At 27.4% G+C, this 19,069-nt stretch overlaps 1 protein-coding gene across 1 annotated transcript in view; it reads right to left on the bottom strand.

Annotated features, from left to right (window-relative positions):
• LOC132950224 (LON peptidase N-terminal domain and RING finger protein 2) overlaps positions 1-4,033 on the bottom strand; it is a 43,931-nt gene extending 39,898 nt beyond the window's left edge. The window contains exon 1 of the mRNA XM_061021544.1: positions 3,707-4,033. The gene's annotated coding sequence lies outside the window, so the exon portion shown is untranslated. The remainder of the gene's footprint in view (positions 1-3,706) is intronic.
• Positions 4,034-19,069: the final 15,036 nt, after the last annotated feature.

Genomic DNA, 19,069 nt, shown 5'->3' with positions numbered 1-19,069 from the left:
ATACATTTTTAAACATTTAAACTTATGATAAACATAACCATATATCCGTGTAGTAGGTATAACATAAAATCATGTGTGAATTCCTAGACAGTTGACGTCAATCGCCAAGTCCCATAAGACGTTTATTTTTATAATACGCTCAAAAAACATGAAAAGAACTTTAGTCCGTCCGTTATATCAGTATATGATATTTTGATAAGCATTTTAAACGTAACACTTTATGCAATTTTGAACCAGTTTGATGAACTAATAATTGATAATAAATTATAATATCATTCTTATCATTAAGCATTAACAAGCATTGTTCGGACATGTTATTTTTATACTTAGGATACAAATTAATTATAATTGTTTTATTGAGACAAACAACGATTAGATGAATAGATGGGTCTTTAAAATTGCAATTGGCTTATGAATAAAAATAATTAGAACAATTCTTAAAATAGAAAAAAATTCACGTTTGCAATCTTATCAATTCATCAAAAATTATTTATTCAAGTAGCATTTAATTGGTACATTTAACATATCTAGGTGATGAACGGCAATCGTTAAAAAATCACACTTATCAGACTATTAGGTATAATGTAAAATGTAAATCTATAAAATATCTTGTATTACTCTGAATAATTAATAAAAACTAATTTTAATCGCGGTAAAGACTTCTGTGTATAAGAAATTTTAATTGTTTTATACAATTTATGTAATTAATAAACATTTTTCGTAACTAAAAGCTAAAGCTAAAAAAAAATAAATAATTAATATGTTTAATTGCAAACATAATATTACACGGTAGCTAGGTAGGTATATACTATATAGTATATAGTATAATATAATATACCCGTAGTGCAGGCCATGAAGATTTTCAAATTTTATTTTACAAACATTTTGGTCCATCGCTTACATCAGCTTATAAATATAAATTGGTTTACGTAAAAAAAAACGTAATATTAAACAATTTTAACTTTTATTCATCACAGAAATAAATTTTAAACGTAAAACAAATGTGAAATTGTAGTTAATATTTTTGAACAAAATTGAGTATTTTATTTTGATTAATCCAATTAACTGAAGCTCCTAATGCCTATGCGTTAATTATTCAATTACTATTATAATATAACATAATTTTTTTTTTTAGTTCACTGCAACTTTTAGGTTGACACCAGTTGTACAGTCTATTCTTTTTCAACAGTTTAGACGGATGTGTACCAGGAAAGTTATACTGTGCAGCAGGCGGTGGATTTCTGTTACATATATTATTATAATACAATATAAACATGCGCATATAGTTATAATATTCTTATACAAATATATGTATTTTAGAACTATTTGAAAAATATAGTTGATGTCATAAACATTAAATAATAACATAATAGGTAGTGTCGGTACCTCAGCTACCACGACTACAGTTATATCTGCTAAAATATAATTTTAATTACATAATAAGTTTCGATAAATTGCTTCACTCAGCGTACGTAATCAAATACAATTAGTTTTATCCCACGCGCGGGGTCCAGGAGAGAAAAATAATTACCATTATATGGTATTATGTGGTAATAGGTATAATAATATATAATATATATAGTATATCATGTACAGGTATGTACCTAATATATAATAGCGTTACACATAATAGAGCATTATTGTTATATAACATAGTATTTTATGTATTATATATTTATATGTATAGTAAACGTTCTGATCCCACAGGAACTCATAGCCATCATCAAGATCAAGGTTTTTGTCCGAACGATTTACGCGTATAGGTATTACGTATTATTTTTCGTACATATATTTTATTATTATTATTATTTCTACTGTTAGCTTGCCCACAAAATAACGACGAGGCTATTTCCCAACGAAACAATACTATATATAAACGTGTATATATTGTTATGGCAATCGTATTTTATAGTTTCGCCGGCGGGCGGGTTACAGTATGAGTGGTTATACACACTGTCTTATATCCAGCATAATTCCTGCCACCCCCCTCCCCCCCCACCACACACTCGCCGACCGATCGAATGATTACGAATTAAAACATTGGAAGAGTTACGTCGTCACCGTTGCGTGCTCGCATCGGTTGTGTATATAACTAAAATTTCTTGCGGACGCAAATTTATATATTCGAATTTTTTTCTCTAAACGATCTCGGGATCTCGGGACGAAACACAATATTATCATGTCGCGCAGCTGAGCGAGGGCCCCCAACGATTTCCACCGCACACTATTTCCTCGTTCGAAACGTATCGCGTTACTCACACGATGCCGCCACGCGCAAAATATAATATTATATTTTATACTGTAACTACGGAGCTGTGATATGCCATATATGCACCACGGGTGCAACACGTTCCCTCGCGCCTCATTAACATATTATTATATTATATGGGCGCAATCGATGTGATTGAACTCCAGCGAAAAATCGTAATCCAACACACACACACACACACACACACGGCGATTGATATCGGTACCTATGTATAACATAATATTATATCATAATAGTAATATGATTACGCGGTGTCGACGATTTTAAAACGAGTAAGGATTTTTTTTTCTATCCATCCGTTTTTTGCACGCCAAAAACCCGTGACGTTTATAATATTTTTTATATTGCAATATAACTTGTAATATGGTTTTTCATAAAATACCACGACTCTCCCCCCCCCCCCATCCCACCACCTACCACCTCAACACCACGACCGCCCTTCGATGCGCGCCGCAATCCCGGGTCGCCGCGTATTATGGAAACGATTTTGGAAAATTAATTTCCTGCACGGTTATTATTACGCGACAATAGTTTTATTTTCCGGGGCTCCTGGTAAAACGTATTACGAACGCTGACGTTATGCAATGATCATTTTGTGATCAAAGACCCTAAATTATTTTCTCGCGCCCGCGTATTATTGGCACACCCGTGACACTTATAATATTATGTCGTCGAGTGTAATATAATATACGACTACCTACATGATAAAATTACATAATTTATATATTATACCAATATATAAATAGTAATATTATATTATATGAAATTTATTTTCACCACCCCCCGACGTATATGGCAAAAAAAAACTTAATAATTTGAAAACAGGTGTCGTTTTTATTGATATTTCTAAATCCCTTGATAAATCGGTCACGAGAATCTCTATTATCTTATATAAACACTCCAATGTGTTTGGATCAATAAAAAAAAAAAACGTGCTGTACCTACTACACTATAAAGATGAACTAGTGAACCCTTTTTAATTAACCTCCTATATAGCTTGCTATTCATACTGATTTCGTAAAAATCTACTAACAAGTAAAACGTATATTATGGGATAATGAAAGTTTTTTTAAAGCCTTTACTCAAAACCATATAGGATCAAGACTTAAGAAAACACGGGGAAAATTTTATTTTATTTTATTCGCCAATTTTAGAATACTATATGATATTAGAGTCAGATTTTAACAAACAAATATAATTACGATTGACGACCATAATTAAATTAGAACTTTATGTTTTCCAAACTACTCCAAGAAAACTACCTAAAAGATATTATAAACCACGCAATTGAACACAATAGAACAAAATATACTTCAAACCATATTATATTAAAATTTAGTAATTTGTTTTTAAATTTCTGACAGTGGACAAGATTTTTTAACAAAATGTAATTGATTTAGTACGGTATAAATTATTGTATATTTTGATTTTACTTACAGTTATCATTCTCATTTTTTGGGGAGTACATATTTTATAATCCAAATTTGTTATTTGACCGGACCGAATGCATAAAAAAAAACGACACCTCCGTAAATTATTTTAAATGTTTTTAAACAAATTCACTACGGGTATTATCAATTATTATTGTAACATTTAAACTCGATAATAAGAAAAATTAGATCAGTTTGTTGACGTAGAGTACAGTATAAATCTAACAGATCGAATTTACGACAGAAAACACGAACTCAACATCTTGCGACAAGAAACGCCAACGGCCAACTGGTTCGTGAAACGATTACACATTCTCGACCGGGCAAAAATTTAAATTATCGTTAGTCCATTCAACCGAGTAGCAGAAAACTAGCAGTTCGCAGACATCGGTCGATTACTAGCGCTCCCCGCGGCTTGTTACCGCACCCACGACCACCATACATTTTCGACGGTGACGCCGCGACCTATCTAATATAGATAATAATAATGTTAAACAGTTCGGACGTTCAGTTGTATTTTCCCGGCGACGGCCCACGTCGTCCCGACTCCCACGAGTGGGAAAAACAATTTTCAACGTCACTTCTGGATTTTATTCGATAAAAAATACATATTAAGTACATCTCCTACTGTAGGCAAATTTTATTATTTTTTAATAAGAATTATTTTATATTAATAATGAATAACAATACAAATGTTAATGTTTTATAATATACCTACGCTTGGAATATACCTGATTAATAGTTTTAGCTCGCATCTAATGTCCATTTACATAAATAATAAATATTGAATACATTTGCTTTTTAGGCTTCAATACAATTGTATATTATTATTTATCAACTACCTAGTATTAAATAGTAGGTATATTGGCTATGTCTATAATTAACTATTTTATATAAATATTATTGCAACTACGGTAGTATAATATTAGCTATATATTATACTATCTGTATAATATATCTGTCTTACCCCGTGTTTGTTTCAGCTTGTATGTGCAGGGGGAGAATCAAAAATGTTCGGGATCCGAAATAAATACAATACAAATAATTCTAATATACAAATATCTGGGCCCCGAAGCGGTTTTATTTTTCTCACTTATGGGAGGGGAGGGGAGGGGGGGGGGGGTATCCCCTATAATTACTGGTCCATTTTGATACCGATTACATAATACTAATTTGTACCACTCATCATATTGTGTAATATGAGCGTTTTGTTTATCGATATAAATATTAAATATCTAAATATTTAAATAAAAACTAAAATTTCGGGTAGGAGCAGCTGCAGGTTCAGTGATACTCTGAGTAGTGCGAATTGTCTATAATATTAAATAATATCTACTTTATATTAACTAAAACAAAACAGTACCTATATATATTTTGTTTAAATTATTTTATCGAATATAGAAGTAATATAGTAGAGTTTTAATATATATTTTGAGTAAAAAACAGTTAAAAATCATAATTTGATATCTTATGACATAAATCTTATATGTAAATGAAACGTAAAATATTTTAAATTTTAATAATAAATTATCCAAAAATCTATTTGCCTTTTATATGGGGCTTTATGTACAGGTAAATTAACATAGTTTTGAGTATGGCTATGAATTTGTAGAAAAATGCATTTTTTCATCTTACTATATTATGTTATAGCTTTCTTCACACAAAGTTTGAAATAGCAACAAATTAATTCAATTTTAAACTTTTATTTTGTATTTTTTGACGTTTTTCATTTCTTTAATACTATATTCTCGATATTTTTAATAATTTCCGTCATTTAAACTGTTTACACACAGTTTACGAATTATTGTTTCATTGTTGTCTTATAAACATTTTGCATGTTTTGTACACGCGTCGCACTAAATTAATATTATTTTCAAATAATAATTAAAAATATATTACACCAATTGCTTTTCTTTAGAGTTCTCCTCAAGAAATGTAATAAAACAGATCGATTTGTACGTACACTTGTATACTAGCTACAATACGTGAATAAATACGTGTACTATATCAATTAAAGCATACAAAAAACAAAGATGTTTATTTTAAATAAGATTTATCGTGTCAAATAACTAAAATATATAGGTAGAATATGCTAAAACGACATTTAAAGTAGGTAGGTATGTAGTTGTTTAACCGATTTTTTGTTGTATAAGCATAACATTTTATTTATAAATATATTAATGATATATACATATGTATGAGATTATGAGAATAAGAATTATTTACCAGGAATCTTATAAAATCATATTATATTAGTCCAATAGTGTACACATACGCTCTAAAATAACAAATATTAATAAATTCAATATCGCAGTAAACAAAATTTTGATTTTCATAAATCACCCGATCGGTAATTTGAAATAATACTTAACAATGTGAATTTTTTTGAATTTAATGATGATAATATTATTAATTATAAGTACACAATTTATCTAAAAATCTGTCATGTGAATTAATTTCAAACTCCTATAATTATAGAGTAGTGTACTAGTGTGATAATCTTTAATACATTTACACAGGATGACAAATAATACGTTTAAAAAAATTAAACGACTGTTGGAGTGATTACCACACCTTGTGATATATTTTTTTAGAAGTCTATATATTTCAATATTTGTATACATCTTAATACCTTATATCTAAGTTTATACCTAAGTCGATATATAAATCCACATTAATTTTTTTTTATTAATTTTTTATTAATTTTTAATTAGTTAAATTAATTAATTATTAAAGATCGACATTAAACATAAAAAAAATAACTGTCCAAATACCTTGTGATCGATAAATACGCCAATATTTTAATGGGAAATTACAAATTTTATTTTATTTTCTCAATATTTTCTATAATCATATAATATACTTTATAATAAAATCGTTTAAAATTATTTTGCTCAACTCCTCAAAAAATATTTATTTTCTCAATTACCTACATAGTACTAATTTGTAAATTTGTTTGCTATTGGTACATAGTAAATTTAATATTTCAATAGTACCTATGTGCTGTATACTTGAACAATAATTAAAAATGACTCATGCCATTACATAATAATAATTTTAAATCTAACAATATAATAGTTAATGACGATACTTAACACGTACGCCAGTGTTTTGCATATTCAAAACGCCTATAATATTTTAGTATAGGTACCTATAAAAATATAATGTTCTTGCGGTTCTTTTGACCAATAATTTTAATAAGAACTAGGACCTTGATTAATAGGTTGATATATCACTATACATTTGTATATTATGTATTTTTCATAAGTTTATTATAGGTTATATAATATAATATGGTATATATATATATTGTTACATATTATATAATTGTATAAATATAACGTATACGTAAAAATGAATACGCCAAAACATCTGTATTGAGAAAATACAATATAATATTATATAATGATAATAACTAAATAACAATGCGTGTACGAGTTGACTAAATGGTTGCTCCTGAACAACAACCTGCAGTAAGACTAATGCCGGGTTGCATGGACAATAAGTCAATAACTAAACATTTACAGAATCAATAGCGAGCTAATGGTCCCTTTAACAAGGCTTAGTGGCCCATGATTGGTCCGTTAAATTTTAGTGAACCATTTTATGAATATTTCTATGCAACTCGGCATTAGCGAATGACAACTAAGTGAATGACGGTCTGCCGTGTCACGTGGCGATCACGCATATAAACTGTGTAAAGACCGTACAATTTTCGCGAGGCAGCAGCGGCCGAGAATATTCTTCCGGTGGCTGTAGCACGTGTAATTAATAATATTATGTACCTACCTACGTGTCGAGTAGAACGATTATTTTAGAACATTTTGCCATGCGCTCGCCACTCGCCACAGATACGGAGAGTTATAAATAAATAATTAATATGTAAATTTTTGTCGAGTAATGGGATAAAATATAAGTTTTATTATTACATATTTTGCAATTTAATTTTTTTTTTACATTAAGAAATACACAATCTTTGTACTTTTCAGCAGTCAGCACAATAATTACATATTATATGTGATGACAGAATACAATTTTAATTCACATTTTGAATAAGAAGCAACCCATTATATAGTGACACTCGACAAATTCCTACTTAAACTAAACAAGTGTATTTATCATTCATAACATGATTTAAAACCAACAATGACTAAAAAAATTTAGATTAAATCGACTAGATGACTAATTGACATTGCAATAGGTGTATGTAACATAAGTAGAAAGGCATTGGTATTCTAAAACTGAGAAAAAAAGTAAATAGATTATAAATAACTATTACATCTCCTACAAAATATTATCAGGTACCTACAAGTCATAATATAGAATTTATTGTTTATTAAAAAAAAATTCTCAAAACTAAATGAGAAACCACTTATATAACTTCTATTATGACCATTATAGTAATATTATTTTATATTTTATGTATTTGTAATCGATTTGTATTAAACATTTCAAATAAAATATAACAGTACCTATCTATACAAGTATATAATATTAGATGCCGTTTAGCTTAATTACCTATATCTTATTATATTGAGTACCTGTTTATGGATATTATGTACCTCGGGCATTCAATTACGTACCTATATAGCATAGTATTCACTATTCACTAATATTACAAATTTCAATAACATTCAAAATAAATATGTAGGTAGGTATTTAAAAAAAAATTGTTAGACAGAGCTAGTATTCTAAGAAACAGTCGTACAGGGACTGATTGGCTACACACAGCACACTCTATATATTCACAAATAAATAGGTACCTACATATTTAAATTTTTAATCCAGTATTGTAATGTTTTAATTTTTAAATCAATAAAAGTTCACGGTAGGTATCTGAAAAAGTATTAGGTACAGCAAATAGATTATTTTACTCATAAATTATGTATTTTTTTTTATCTGTGAAGACATAGTGCTCAAATTGTAAGATTAAAAAAATATTACGTATTACCTATACTTGTTTAACCTCAAATTTCAATTTTAGGGTTTGGATTAGATTTTAAATTATAACATTCATCAAAACAAATCTAAAAAAATTATATTTACAATTATATTAAATGTTGTGGTAAAAGAAGAATAAATATAAACTTTTAATTATTAAAATAACTAATTAGGAATTAGGAATAATTTAGAGACGTATGTTTCCATAACAATATATATAGTTTAATTTTATGATTAGATAAAATGTACCTATCTACCTACTATTATTTATAAAATTACGTTTTATTTATTATTAATGACTGCATCAAATTGCGTCAAGATGGAAAAAGCTGTTAAAATATTCCATTTAATGTATAGGAAAGTCATAATATTCATAATATTGTACTTATTAGTTATATACCTTATAACTTATATATAAATACACAATTAAACCTACATAGTATAAAGTATATTATATATAATGGATGAGGGAAATAGATCCTCTCAGAGCCTCAATAATAATAATATAAACCGTGCAAAAAAAAACTATGTTAGTATATTATAAGTAAAACTATATTATACTACAAAAAAAATTAATTTAATTTTAATATATTCAATATTTACATATTTTTGAAGAATTTATTATAATTTAGTATAGGTACTAAATTGTATAGAATTTTAAAGCAAAATGTAATAATTTTGTATGTACCTATATTAGTTTTAGGATTTTTGATAAAATAGCATTCTTTGCAGCTACCATTCACCGCTGTACTTGAACATTTATTATTTATTATATTTATTTAGTATTTTGTATTTTGTATGTAAAAAAAATGTCTATCCCTCCCTAAGACAAATTTCTAATTACTGTAATTCTTTAATGTTTAAAATTATGATTTGAGCTGCAAATGAAATTGAGCTTAACATGTTGTTACAATTAGTGACCCCACGTGTCTTAGACTTGGAAACAAGCTTTACAAAGTTATATAAAGCCATTAGCAGATATAGTACACGAATGCATCATTATCATCAATTATGTAACCTTAAAAATAGGTACATTGTGCCATGTTAATTAATTTTATACATTTATAATAATCATTTACTAATAATTAACCTATTTATAAAATAATTAATTAATTATACGATATTACATGTTGACTGGCGTTTAATAATAATAAATCAAAAAGAAGAGTTGTGCAATAATCTACCATGTTAACCATGTTTTTATAGATTCTACGTGGAGAGACTTAATAAGCGTATTTGTTTTTACAATGATAAAAATCTGAAATCGATTTTTGTGGCTGGCACTAAAAATGTAATTGTCTACCATTTTTTGTGGGGCCCAAAAAAACTCATTTATTTTCCCCCTCCCCCCCTAAAGATATGTAGGTACAACAAATAAAATTGTTCATATTATCACACGATAATTATAAAAATATAATTTACAATATGAATTTTTTTAAATTGATAGTGATTTTTTTGTCAACTCCTATTATTACAACCACAACTGATGTAGACTAAACATAATGTGAAGGTTACCTAACCTATAATTCATTATCTATACAATTCTATGTACGTGCTTAGGCTTTATTTTATATGGAGGTCGACTAGACCCCACGAGCCTGCTTAAGGTTAAGAACATTAGGTCCCCGTATACTTTGTACATTGGCTTATAAACAATATTTCGATTACTGTAAAGTTATGATAATGTAAAAAACTCAAGTTTTAAAATGGTCTCTATATCACAGAAAAATTGAAATATTGTAAAAGATTACAAAGTACAACAATCACATATAATGTTCTTATTGTTCATAACTTTAAGTTTGATAATAGGTCAATTCACTCTTTAATTAAAACAACACAAGATTTGTTCTGCAGCTGAGCGCAAATTTGCTTTGCATGCAGCAGTGGATACAGAAATCACCCTGCAAGGGGGGGCTCCCCTAGTATTCACCACTGTACGCATGGGTTGGATAGAAAAATCTAAAATATATAATGCTCGGATATCCTCTAATATATTTATATCTATGTTCAATAATAACAATAATAGTTTGAGGATATAAACCGTTATTTAACGTTTGAATAATATCCAAATATCCAATTCCGTTGATATTCTATTCAAATTCTTATAATAATAATAAATGTTACGTTATACCCTAAACGTTTATTAAATTATTACATTTTCCAGCCTTTTTATCTTACAGACAAAAATAGTATGGTAAGTACATATTTGATATTCGAAAAAAAAAACTAAATAAATTCGAAAATTTCAAATGTCTAAATATCATAAAACGAGCCAAAAAATTTTGAAAATTATATAATTTATAGAAAACGCTAATAATATAAATATTCAGTAATAATGGCAAGTGCTTTTAGTAATTTATTTTTGATCTACAACGAAAAAACCAAAACAATGTTGTAGAAAATTGGTTTTATATTCCCGTTTTTTTCATAATTTGTTTTCAGTAGGTATCTCCCGATTATTTTGAAAAGTGTTGGGAAACCCAAATTACTAACTAGATTCAATTTCTTACCGGAAAACTCTCAAAGTATAAGATTGAAGCATTCTACCTGCCTCAAAAGATGATGAAAAACACAGAAATAAAATATTTAAAAATAAACACTATATTTTTGTAAGAACAACACATTCGTCGATATTCTAAGAATCTAAAATACCTAATTCACTGGAATACTGTTTTACTCAATAACGACGGTAAAATACAATATTATTATAACGCTGTTTTTTTCTAACATTACTAAATTTCATAATGAATTGTTACCGAACGATAGTTTGAGATTAAAACTTTAGCTTTTTGAAATTAAAATTAAAATTGAAACTCGATCAGAAACGATTTTGAATAGGTACCCAGGTAGCATGGGGTAAAAAAAAATAAACGACTACCAATAAGACAATAAAACAAAAAGACAAAATACTAAACATTCATAATAAATATAATATCTGCAGGTATATGGAAATTAAAAATTCAAGTAATTTATTAAAATATTTAGAGTATCATGGCTTACGCTATCCCACTATAACAAATATCTACTATGTAGGAAATATATAGTATATATCTGTTAATTGTTATAACTTATAACAGTTATAACGTTAACCTATCGTTCTTAATAGTTCGATAGCCCATGACGAGGAACCTGCAGTTTATAGGTAACTCATTAAGTCATTACATATTTATTACATTTTTTAATTTTTAATACATATTTTTATGAGTTTATAATAATTATTATAATTTATAACCATGGACATTGATACCAAATGTATATACTAAACTTATAATTACTCGTTTTTATTTATTATAGGTGGTAGGTGCCCATATATTTTTATAAGATTATAATAATTAACTTATGCCTTTTTTCAGGAATTTTTTTACTAAACACATTAACACATTAATCTATAAATACATTATTTAAATACACATTACTTAATCCATCTATGGTGAGTTCTTATTATTATAAGTATAAATTATTATGGCGGCGTCGCGGAAGCAATGCGAAAGCAGTTCCCGCGACGCCGTCGGTTCAAACAGGAAAAAAAAAAAAGTATAAATTATTAAAAAGGTGGGGAAGTGGATGTCGCTCTGCTGTACAGTAGGTTACAAGTAGGTCACTGTAATGGATGGTGTTAAATATGAATTCACTGATATAATATCATTGTATAAGAAAAACGATTCTGAGCGAAAACAGTCAGTCAGCCTATGATATTACCAAGTATATTCGATGATATCATTGTGAATAAAGTAATTTTTACCGCCCCAAAGTACCAACTAGATTCACTTTCTTATTGAAACATAAATATTTAATAAAATATATATTAATAAAGCTAAACAGCAATGAATGCTAAGAGTATAAAAATAATAAATTGAAATAGAGAAACGTATAACTTGATAATATATTAATATGCACCTTATATAATTTATAATATGAGTATGCGTTGTGATAGTAGGCGTATTAGAAGTATTAAAGGAGGAGTCGACATAGGTGTAAAATCTCAACGTAGAAGTCCATTTAGATATGCAAGAGTCTATATGACGTAAATAAATATCCCTACCCCAAACTTGAGTTTAATGAAGTTTAATTAAATAATCATATTTAAGTATAAATAAAATTTAGGTACCAATAGGTGGCATATATTATTGCTTATTGAAAATAATCAATTTAAATTAGGATATTTTTATGTTAAAATATGTAATAATCGCACTAATCATAATATATCCTCAAATAAGTAAATTTTGAAGACTGAATGTATCTATAGTCTAAAATGCACTTATGTATGGCAAATATAGGTGCATTTTTTATATTATAAATGGATTTTGATATTTACATATCCCAATATATAGTTATAACATAATCATCATAATCATTATAAAAGATACACAACACATTAGATGCATTGATAGATGCTTAGTAAAATTACTAATTAGTAGTTTTATAATAAGTGTGCAATTGTAATATTTTGTAATCTGTGTACAATTGCATCACAATTGAAAACTATACTGTTATATAATTCATTTTCATTGGAAAAAGAAGCCGAATATTGCAGAAGTACAGATTAATGATAATATATACCAAAATATTAATTTTAAAGGCCAAACAAAGCGATAAATGTATTGATTTTACAATAATTAAGTGTGTTTTTACTATTTTATTTTTTGTGATGTCTGTGTACACGATAAGCAGTTGAAATAATGCTTCAATTTTTAACTTCAGTATCTTTTCCGATTGAAAAGTGAATCTAGTAGATGCATTCGGGAGGTCAACATTTAAAACTGTCAGTAACTTCCAAAAGCGCAGGGAAAAACTAAGGATTAAAAAAATTAAGGAAAAACTAGGATTTTTACGCGAAATCGGTTTTTGATTACATAAAATGTTCACTGAATATTTATGTTAGCATTTTCTATACACCATGTAATTTTCAAAATACTTTGACTCGTGTTAAACTATTTATAAACATATGGAATTTTCAATTATTATAATTTTTTTTAAAAAAAATAAATGTTGATAAAAACATTTTTGCTCGGCCAAAAAATAAGTTGTTGTAAGTGGAAATTAAAAAAAAAGTTAAGCGTAAATTCATAATATTTTTTTATGGGTGCCTGAAGTTAGAATTTTGCAAAATTCGTAAGTTCAAGCAAATCCGCAAATTATTTTGAGTTAGAAATTTTCATTTATATTTTATATCCAAGATTTGAAAATTTAATACAAGGTTTCTCATTTCCTCATAAGTTTGTCTAATTTGATCAACTAAAAAATGCCTACCAGAAAGTCAAATTAATTTGTATAAGTGTTTGAAGTTCAAATTTGTACAACATTGGATAGGTACTCGAATTCTCATTGAGCAAATTTCTTATTTTGTTGTAATTCAAAAACGAATAACTATAAATTACTACGAATTACTTCAAAGTTTTGAGCTGTTTGCAGTCATTTTCAATTGTCAACTGTCGTTATTTTTTTTCTATAAATGTCAATACAGTTTCATTCATTGCACTAAGAAATTTCAAAATGTAATACAAAGTTCCTATCACATTATTACAATATAGCAGTTTAAAAATATTAAAAATACATTGACTAACTAACATGCCTACCCGGGCATGGCAGATACCTACGAGGGCCCACTTGAAAATCTGCCAAAACTACACACATGTGTTTACGCCTACTGTTCCCTCCCCTACAGTTTAAAAACCACCCAATGGCCTAAGTTTCCGCGGGTTAACTAAAAAAAAAAAATACATTGGCATGACATTTTTTTATAAGCATTTAAAGTTCAAATTTTGATAAAATTAGTTTTTATTTTAGTTAAAAAATAATTTGCGAATTTTTATACCTAAGGATTGAAAATGTAAAACAACGTTAGTAGTTCACACTGTAATCAAAAAATCTAAAAAATATTTAAACACAGTTTTCCATAGTTATTTGAAGTTTAAATTTGGAAGAAATTGGATATTTAAACGTAGAAGAATGATTTTGGTTTTGTTTTATAATATAAAAATATTATTAGTGAGTACTTGAAACTTCTAAACTATATTATTATATACGAATATGATTAATTAATATCAATTCAACTTACCGGTTACCGTATTCATAGTACCAATATAATTATAATATAAAATATAAAATATCCTATGCCGACAAACCATCTCCGCTTCAGAATCATCTTTCGTATGTATATACAAATATACAATGATATTGTATCACTGAATTCAAATTTATCACCATCCGTTACAGTGACCCGCTTGTAACTTACTGTACAGCAGAGCGACACCAACTTACCCGCTTTTTAAATATAATTTTAAATTGTCCACTTATTATAATATTATTTAACTAACGAAACAATTTTAGTAATTTGAAATAACGACATGCATGTATCTATTTTATTGGAAAGCAATTCGATAAAATATCATATTTTTCTAACTGAACTTTAAGAATATTGCCATACTGGTAACATTTCATATTAAATAGGTATATCAATGAAAAATAATTTACATGCATACACTGTGTTTGTTTATTTTAACATGTAACAAAATAAATATTACTAAGTAATTTTTATAAATAATTATGCTAATTAAACAATTATTTTTTACAGTTTTATTTTTATTTTTGCTTACCTATATAATTACAAGCATATTTAGCAAATTTTTTTTGAACAAAGATACATTTTATTTAAATATAAATTTTCTAACCATCAGGATTTTTTTGTATGGAATAATATTATATGTATAATATATAACCCATGGATATTAAACCAACAACTATATAAATGTTGAATTATACTTACAACTAAAAATAAACTAGATATGCGTTATTTACAAGGTATAAAAACTACAGTAAGATATTGTATTCGTATACAATTTGAAATGGAAAATTAATAACATTATGGTTTTCTATTAATACTAGAGAAGCGTTCTACATAGATACTTTCATACGATAGTTCCGTGATATTATTATTAGGTATATCGATAATAATAATTTATTGGCCAAATATGTCATTTACAAAAATTAAGGATATAATGAAACTTACTCTGAGGTTATGGCAGGAAATCATAATGATAATAATAGATATATAACGCCAAATTTTAAATTATTAAATAAGTACCGATAACAAGTCCAGTAAACGTTGAAGTACTTTTTTATTATATAAACATATTTTAAGTAACATTCGATAAAATGTTCAAAAACATAATTCAGATAATAATTATAAATTTTAATTCAGAAAATAATATATTCTAATTTTTAAATACTTTTTATAATATTATTTTTTTATACTATTTTATAATTCTGTAATTTGTTAATGTCCATCAATCATCATGCTATTAAAAATAGAAACATAATATATTTCTATAATTAAATTTATAATTATTTAAAAGATATCAAATATTTGTGACTCAAAATTAGTACATAATCTACTGTATATTATTTAATCATGTCATTTAAATTTTTATGCATATTAAAGCTACTTATTTATAAGAAAACGGTTATTTTTGAAATATAAATGGTAATTTGAAGCATAAACGGCACAAGTCCTTCAGATACCTACAGTTTAATTATGTTTCTTAAAGTGATTGTAGAAACATGTATACCATGTCTTAAACTATATTCTTCTATAAAATACAATTTGTAATTCAATTTTTTTCAGATATATTAAGTTTTTTGTGTTTTCTGGAAAATTTTAAAACTTGGACATGTGCCCTTTCTGCATTTAGCGATTGATTTAAGTAAGTAATTAACATTTATATATTAAATATTTATTTATTTATATATGATATTATATGATTGTAACTTTGTGTTATTCATTGCAATTTTAATATATTTATACTGCAATAATTGCAATAATTGCAAAATTATTTTGATACATTTTCATTGCAATTTTGCGTACAATTTTGACTTATTTTTTACGCAATTAAACCCGGTATTTAGACTTATAACAAATGATTATTAAAACATAATTTTAATGTTATTATTTAATATTCTTCTATTTTGTATTCCTATTATTATTTTTCATTTATTAAATCAACATCAGATTGTAACAATTATGTGTGTGTTTTTCTTTTTATTACTGCTCAATGCATATTATTAATTAGACTTTATCTAGTTTATACATTATGTAAGACAAAAATACATTAACACATTTGAGTAAAAAACATGAATAGTACATTAATAATAAAAGATTCTAAAAAAAGTAATAATAATAAATTCTTGTATAAGTATTATGATTTATAGCAAGTGGACATTATTATACCTATGACGTATTGTAAATAATAAGAATTAATAGAATTGACATATTTTTTATTAGTAATTAATGCAAATTAAATTAATTGCAGTTATGAAATAAGGCACATTAATATTTTTAGTTTTTTAAAACTAATTATCGAATTCACGGAGCCATTGTAAACTATACGTTTTTTAAAGTTTCATTTAATATACAGTTGCTATGACTTATTTAATTAAATTTAATAATTCAATTAATAATGTTAACAGCCGCGCTTTTATAAGCATAATATAGCCATGATAAGTATCCGGTATCCACATGCGCAGTTCATCAAAAACGTATTTCTATCTAGGGATTAAATATAACAAATTGGTTTTTCACTTTTTGTGTAATGTTATAGTTAGTATTTGAAGTATGAAATATTTCACTATATGGTGAAATATTTCACAAAAACGTGAAACATTGAAACTTTTTTTAACACAAATAAAAACACAATTTATTTTTTTTTTTTAACACATTGTTCAATAGTGTTCTTAATTCTAATGTAAGAATTCAGTAGGTATACAATATACATGTATAATATTGTATACCTATACTTGTATCATTTAAACATTAAAATATTTAAAAATGTTGAATACCATTTTAAATGTATAATACCAAAGGTTGGGTATACATATAGGTAGCATACAGTTATGAAGGTGATTTATGACAATCATATGTTAATATGAAACTTATTTAAGAATAAAACAAAATGTATTAAAATACTGAAATATTTCACTTTTTTAAATTTCATGAAATTTTCAAACACTAGTTATAGTTCTATACATGAATTAGGTATAAATGTCTAATATGTATTGATATAGCCCGTACACAGTATTGTGAAATTATATCAACCAAACCCCAACGACAACGGACTACGGAGTTATATCACTCAAACACTAAAACACCTACGGCGGCGGTCGCTTAAACAATTACGACGCTCATTGCTAATACCACTGCAACACTACGCATGTACAATGCACTATATTATTATTATTATTATGTATTAATGTATTATGTAAAATCCACTATAGCCAACAGGCCCCGGGGTATAGAGGTATAGGAAAACATGCGTAATTCAATAGGTACCTATACGTATTTTACTTATACCTACGTCTTATATAAAAGTCGTGCTGCAGTTGCGCCTGTTCGGGTATCATACAGGACAATGCGGTCTATGGACATGACAATATATAGGTACAAAAAAATAATTTTGTATTTATTGGGCAGGGATACGGTATATTATATATGCATATACTCCTTCCCTGTTTCATCAACTCGTACATAGGAAGAATGCCGACGAATTGTTGAAAAACTTTTCAAAAAAACACAGACAATAATATTATAGACAACAAAAATGATGATATTCGTGTTCCTTTTATACATAAATTATCGTAATGTATCAACAAACATAATATTATGATTGATACCTAGAGCTACAGGTAGGTTGACTTTGAAGTGAAAATCCGCATCTGCAGTCGATTACTGAATTAGTTAACAAAACAAATGGCCCCACGACCCAGAAAACACAAACATAAAGCAACTTATTATATAAGGCGATTTTAAATACGAGCTTCGTGTCGATTGCACGTTTGTAAGACACCGATAACCGAGAATATTGTCGATGTTCGCACACTGTATACGTACTAAGTGGTCGTCACTGTGGAATAAATAAATTATAAATTGTGTGTAGTAGTAAATTGTAGAATAATATTGTGTGTATAGTATAGGTACGTTGTTTTGTGTGTAAATAGTTTTGGGGACGAGCGGGTTCCGGTAACAACGATCAAGGTCGTCGCAGTAGTCACTGTCATCCATCGGCGGTTGCACGATGTTCTTACGTAACACTATTTTTCATACGAACAGAGGTCGCCGCCGCCGAGTCAGTGGGAGTCCAGCACCACTATAATAACAATCGTTTGACAACCATACGAAATTCCCGGGAAGAACCTGTGCAGGTCATAGGCATTGAACGGAAGGGGGCTAAGTGGGCCTTAGCCCCCTCAGAATTTTGTTTAACCCCCATCCCCCTTGTACATTTTTTTTAGTTAAATTTTTATAGAATATAATATATATCCCTCATGTAAATTCATCACGCTATGCCTATGCGGCGCAGGTGCAGGATTAAGATGTACAGAAATAATAATATTATTATTATACTACCCGCGCAGTATATATACACCAGTAGAACAA

This window comes from Metopolophium dirhodum, chromosome 8, assembly GCF_019925205.1.
Source record: "Metopolophium dirhodum isolate CAU chromosome 8, ASM1992520v1, whole genome shotgun sequence".
Taxonomy (NCBI): domain Eukaryota; kingdom Metazoa; phylum Arthropoda; class Insecta; order Hemiptera; family Aphididae; genus Metopolophium; species Metopolophium dirhodum.
The sequence above is the reverse complement of the archived record's forward strand: the minus strand, read 5'-3'. Positions and strand labels throughout refer to the sequence as shown.